Raw genomic sequence first — 6,520 nt, 5'->3', positions numbered from 1 at the left:
TCTCTTTTTACTTGTAATATAAACATTTCTAAAATAAATGTATTTTTTGATTGTTCTTCGTATTTTCTGTTTTTTTTAGTGCCTTATTTTGCTTTTTTTACAATACCTAGTGCCTTTTCCTGCCTTTTTCGCTATTTTATTTTGCCTTTTCCAGCCTATTTCGTTACTTTATTTTGCCTTTTTTATAGGTTTTTAGGTCCTAAAAATCCGTTCCCTGCTCATAACCGTTACGGTTTCTGTAATATACATGTTTATTAAAGTGGCGTTGTCCCTCAGCAACCAAACTGAAGCTGAGTTGTTATCCATAATCAACCCATTAATCAGATTTGTTTTTCAAACCTTGGTAAAGACCCCTAGAAATTGCTTTAAAATTTTCGCGGAATTCCTTATTTTGTACATAGACCAATAGATTTTCATATTTTTTACAAAATTTAGATTTTCATATTTTTTTTAAGAATCACCCTCATGTGTATATGTACGTATGTACATAACTATATTTTTAACTCTATATTGTAATATAATTTATTGGCGGTTTTTCGGTGATTATAAATTTTTTTACGCTGTGCCCACTGCAATAACTACATATGTACATACCACTCATTGGCAGCTACAGACAAAAACACAAAGCTTTCCTCACAAATTGGGTTTATAATTAAAACTGTGTTAATGGCATGTTGACTATAACTTTATAACTATTACTCCTTTTGCATGGCTTATATAGGACATAAATATACTTATGTACGTTTGTGTGAAACATACATACATACAAATGTACTTGTACCCTTTTCTTTTGCCAGTCTAATACTTAAATATGAAAAACTTTGCACAATCTTAATATACGTTGAGTAACTTATAAATTTAATATTAAATAATAGTAAACATATCTAGTTTAAATATACCACTTAAAATGGGAGGAGGACTAATGGTACGATCAAACGTACATATGTAAGTATGTATGTAATACTTTATTAATTTTTGAGCTTTTATAACAACGATTTACTTAAGTCGACTGAAATATTTCTGCCTATTAAGCAACTCTTTCTTATGCATTAGTGATGTGCGGCTCCGAGTATTCAAAGAACCGGTTCTTTCGATCCGGTTTCAAGGAGAACTGAGAATATGGACCGATTACAGTTCTCAAAAAAGCGGTGCTGGAAATAGGCCCTATCGTAATAGCTTAACAAGCGATTTTAAATAGTTTTTTTTTTATTTAATTCTTTTATATTTTGTTATAAAGTAAAGAAAAAAAAAAACAGTTAGTATATGGCATAGTGCCTTGAACCGAAAAAATTTTGTAGGTAAACTCATATAGCATATAAAAACCACGAAGTTGATATCGGCACTATGGCGGCTATATAATATAGTGTTTCGAACCGAACAAAATTTTGTAGGTCAACTCAGAACTCTATAATACATATCTAAACCAAATTTCAGGCTGATATTTTCATATTTATACTTTATGCCAAACCAATCAATTTTTTGTCCATAATTCAATGTGCGCTTCGTGGTCGATCTCCGTTTCCGTAGGATCCGTTTTCTGTTCTTTTGGAACGGTTTTGCGGTTATTTTTACTTATCTTTTCGGTTAATCCGAAGTTTTAGGGCTTGTTACCGTCTTAACTGTACAATGGCCATTGGGGTATTGGTCCACACACCAAAAGTTGTAGTAGTACTAAAAATAAACCAGAAACAGTGAAGCTCATCTCTACATTGATATCGAAAGTAATACCAATCTAGGAAATTTCAATTTTATTCCGAAAAAAAGTTTAAAACTAAATATATTACGCATCCAGAAAAGCAATAAGAGAACAGCTAGCTCGATGAATTTACAACGTGAAACAAAAAAGGATGTAAAAGCCGGCATGTATAGCTGCAGTCGTGAAAACGTATCTAAAAGCATGCATGGAATTTTTTCCAGTACTCACACCTCTTCATGTTTACATTTAGACTCAAGTTAAAAGGGCTATCCAGAGCAGGACTGATACCAAAATCGGGACAGAAGGTCTAACAAAGCGGACCCTTGAAATTGCAATATCGGTTTGAAATTGCACTACGAGGGCAATTTGAAGTCAGTGACTTTTTGAATTACCCGCGAAGTAACTTTAAATGCAATACTTCTCCCGTGAACAGCCATCGGTTAATAGACTACTGTAAAATTTTGAGCAAGCTGCGCCATTTAGTTTGTGCTTTTCAGTCATTGAAAGCAGAGAACCTCGAGAGTTTTAGCGAGAATGGAAAGAAAAGTATTTCGTATGCTGATTAACTTTTTATTGCGTAGAAATCCATTACCAAACCGAGGAAAGGCTTGATAAATACTACGGCGATTCTCCACTATCAATTTCAGTGGGTTTACAGAGTACCGTTGTGGTCGTACCAGCAGCGTACTTCGAACGTTCAGATCACCCAAAATCGATCTATGGAGTGGTATTGGACGATCGGAGAATTAAATAGGTGGCTGAAGCTATTTGCCACTCAATTGAATAGGTACACCGCATTTTACATGAATATTTGGATATGAAAAAGCCATCCGCATGATGGGCGCCGCTCTATTCCTACTCGATCATTAACGCAACCGTGTGACCGCTTCAAAATTTGGCGATGTTCAGCCGCAATCCGAATGAATTTGTGGACCGTTCGGTACTGGTGACGAAGCATGGATCCACCACAATAATCTAGAGATCAAGTAACAATCAAAAAGTTCATCAAATAAGGCCAAAGTGGGTATGTGGTAACAGTTAATTAGGATGCACGCGGTATAAGATCAAGAAATTTAGCCCCCCAGCGACTACTTCCTGATTCCACATCCAAAGAAATGGCTGGGCGGTAAGAGATTGGGGTCGACTAAAGAAGTCATCTCTGAAACGAATGCTTATTTTGAGGTCATGGAAAAACATATTATTTCGGAGGTGTTAAAAAATTGGAGAACGCTGGACCGAATGTAAAAAGCTATGTTGAGAAATAAAACGCTTGTCTGTCGAAAGATATATCTTTCAATCAATTGACTCATTTTTCAGGTTGCCCTCGAACGTACACTTGTGATAATATGCTACACTGCTGGTTCGTTGACTGGATAGGAAAAAGGGATAGATGCATTTGGACAGAGATTAACATACTCGTAGCCTATAAGAAAACGAATGTTCATCTTCCATAAAAAGATATTCAGCTTCAACATGAGGCGAGACTACTGAAGCCATAAAATTGTGTTCTTAATGGATAGCCAGTCGTAAGCTGAAGACTCTTGCTTTGGCTAATCGAACTAGGGTTCTCTAGGCTCCTAGATATGGTAGGATATGAGATGGCCGTAAAATTTAAAAATACAATTTTTCGTAGAGCACCTAAACTTTTTAGATCCAACCATAGTGGGACTTTTCGGACCTTACTTTGAAGCAGATTCATGAAACGGCATTAAATATATCAGTTAGGGCATTGAAATTTTTTTATGAAATGGTAAGCAGTAGATTTTACTATAAGTCAGCAAGAGCAAAAAACCATCCGATTAAATTTAGAGCCAACTTAGTCAACAACATTTTTTCACAGCTCGTTTGACGGTTAAAAACGAAGAACACCATTGGAAAAGTATTTTTCTTAGATGAGGAGCCAAAATAGTCGTTTAAAAATTTCCGGATTTGTATATAGTTGTTGTTGCAACCTGTTGAATATGATTTTTTTCACATTTTGTTTTACTACGTATTTAAACTTTGTCATAAAGATAAATGCGATGGTAAAAAAATTAATGATAAAAACGATGAAAATAAAAAAGTGGAAGAAATATTTAAGTTGCAGACGAAAATTAAAACAATGAGAATACATAAGAATTAGGGTAAAAAAATTTATTTAAATTAAAAATTTAAGAAGTTTAGTTATGGAAAGTTATCAAACTACCGAAATTTGTCAAGTTAATAAAATTTATCAAGATATCGATATTTATTGAATTATCATTATTTATAGAGTTAACGAAATTTATCGATTTATCATAATGCACTGAGTTCCTTGAAAATATCGAGTTATCGATATTGATTTACTGAAATTTTTCGATTTATCGAATCGACGTTTTTGAATGTTTTAAAATGTATCGAGATATCGAGTTTCAAGGTCATATAAGTTCATCGAGTTATCAATGTTTATCGAATTTTATCGTGTTACCAGAGTGTAACAAGTTGTCGAAATTTATCGATAGCTTTCGAAAAATATGGAGCTGTCAAAATTAACCGAGTTATCGAAATTTATAGAGGTTTCCAAAGTTTATTGAGTTGTCGATTTATATCGAGATGCATACATGTTTGAGTTATCGAAATTTATCGAGCCCTGTAAACGCACTGTTATTCGAGAAATATGTCAATTAGTAGAGTTATCGAATTTGGTTGAGTTTTCGGATTTTAATATTTCTGAAATTCATTGAATTATCGATATATATGAAATTATGGAAATTTATCGACAAACTGGAATATATCAAGTCAATTCCAAGTCCTGCCAAAGTTCTCCAAATACCCTCAAAGATATACAAAAAATTTACTCACGTTTTAGTTCCAAGGGTCATAAGAAAATCTAGAAAAGCGGTCGAATTTCGGCAGTAACGTGCACTCCTACTTTTATTATATTATACGGGTAATAGAAAGAAAAAGTTTCGCTTGAGTCGTGTATGGGGTCGGCGCACAACTTTTCTTTTATATAATCTAACGAACTCTAATTAGATAAGGTAAAAGTAAAAAAAAAATAAATTATTTGGTATTTTAAGTGCAATAATTTGATGGTCCTCTGTATTTTTTTGTTATCACTTTTGCGTTCAGAAGTTTCAACAATTAAAAAAAATATTAAAATTTTGAATCATATTACACCATCTACTGCACTTTTCTTCGTATTATGCATTAAAACCCAGATGCATAAATGTGAGGTCATAACAGCGACACGCCTGCGCATCTTCTTTCCGCAACGTGAGTTCCTAATGTATACTCTCACAACTTAAAGACTTATGTATGAATAACAAGCACTGAATTTAGAAATTGTTTGCCAAATTTTTATATTCTCCAATTTGACAATGAATTTTAATAAGGCGACTCAGTTTGAAAAATTATGCAGTTTCGCCTCTTTTTTTATCTTACTTCATTTCGTTTATTATTTCGTTAACTCATATTTCTTTGTTGATTCAATTATGCATTTGCTGCTTTTTTCATTAACTCATTTTTAATTTTTCTTGACAAACGAATTTGCATATTTCTCGTGGGACTGGTTTTAAACTAAAACTTTTTTCCACCAATTTTTTCATTTGTTATTAAATAAAAACAATAAAAACACGCACACAAAACATAATATATTTTCCACCAAATATTCACACAGTTAAAGTATACATCATCAGCTTGCACTCTGAATTTTCATACAATACGAGTGAGCATGTTGGCGCGTCGTCAGTTATCTTTTGACTTGGTGACTCTGCCTGTTGGCTACATTGAACACTTGCCTTATTTAGTTGAAAGCCTCGTCTATGACACCGTTGTCGTTGTTGTTTTATTTTAATTTTTTAATTTAATTGTTTAGTTGCTTATTGTAATATTGTTTTTTTTTTTTGTTTAGTTTTGTTTTGCTTCTACCGCTGTTGCCGTCACGCGCGTCCGTCATACGTATTTCACGCGATCGTCATTTTTCGTTAAATTGTTTTGTAAAAAAAAACGCATAACACAGGTTCTTAAACCGACCTTAAAATGTGTTCGAAAATCCTTTTTGCGCTCCGTTACCGACACGTCCGTTTTACTCGCCTGTTTTAAGTTAACTGAAATTTTACTTTGAGCTCGAAACTGAGATATGTAAGTTGTGCTCGCTCAAAAGTTTTTCGAAAACCCCCACAACAAAAATGAGTAAGAAAAAAAACAGTAAAAACATGTAAAACAAAACCAACAAAAAAAAAACGCAAAACAAATGAAACAACAAAAAAGCGGGCGCCGAACGTCAAAAGCTCCATCGAAACACAGCTGAGCGGAACTGAATGGAAATGAGCTAAGTCGCAGTGAGCGGCATGTGACTTCAACCACAGCTTGACTTTGCAGTGGCTTTGTGGCTGTCGCTTTGGATTTTGGCTTTTGGCTGGTCTGGGCACAGCTTTGACTTAGCGCAAAAAAGTCAAAATATGAAGAAATAATAATGTGAAGAAAAAAGGTTTATGCTTTAAACTAAATACCTGTTCGCTGTTATTAATGCTGATTTGTCTACCGTTGTTGTTGGTATTTATTTTAAATAAGCCACTCATTTACTCGTGAACTGACGATGTGAAGACATACTTACGTACATATACAAATATATACCATATACTGATAATGACAGTGATTTTTTTAGATTATTTGCAACTGGCTATTGGAACAATAAATGCGTTAAGCTGTTTTCTAAATAGCAATAAGAAATTCCTTCTAAATATAATATAAGAAAGTACTAAAAACACTCGTGTGTTGTACGACTGTACTCGAATGGTAATAGTTCTGAACCAATACTTTTCATGAAAAATCCTGTAAATATGTCAAACAGCTAAATTACTC

The 6,520-nt window shown here is 33.6% G+C and overlaps 1 protein-coding gene across 2 annotated transcripts in view; it reads right to left on the bottom strand.

Moving 5' to 3' along the window:
* Positions 1-5,745, bottom strand: part of mol (dual oxidase maturation factor 1 mol) — a 96,986-nt gene extending 91,241 nt beyond the window's left edge. Inside the window, exons 1-2 of one of the 2 annotated variants that reach the window (XM_017611830.1) lie at positions 5,690-5,711; positions 4,517-4,682 (exon numbers count right to left, since the gene is read on the bottom strand). The gene's annotated coding sequence lies outside the window, so the exon portion shown is untranslated. Of the gene's footprint in view, positions 1-4,516; positions 4,683-5,689 lie in introns of both variants that reach the window. The other variant, XM_017611829.1, reaches the window with a different exon arrangement.
* Positions 5,746-6,520: the final 775 nt, after the last annotated feature.

Source organism: Rhagoletis zephyria, unplaced genomic scaffold, assembly GCF_001687245.7.
Source record: "Rhagoletis zephyria isolate East Lansing unplaced genomic scaffold, Rhagoletis_zephyria_1.1 Rzeph_scaffold_00464, whole genome shotgun sequence".
Taxonomy (NCBI): domain Eukaryota; kingdom Metazoa; phylum Arthropoda; class Insecta; order Diptera; family Tephritidae; genus Rhagoletis; species Rhagoletis zephyria.
The sequence above is the reverse complement of the archived record's forward strand: the minus strand, read 5'-3'. Positions and strand labels throughout refer to the sequence as shown.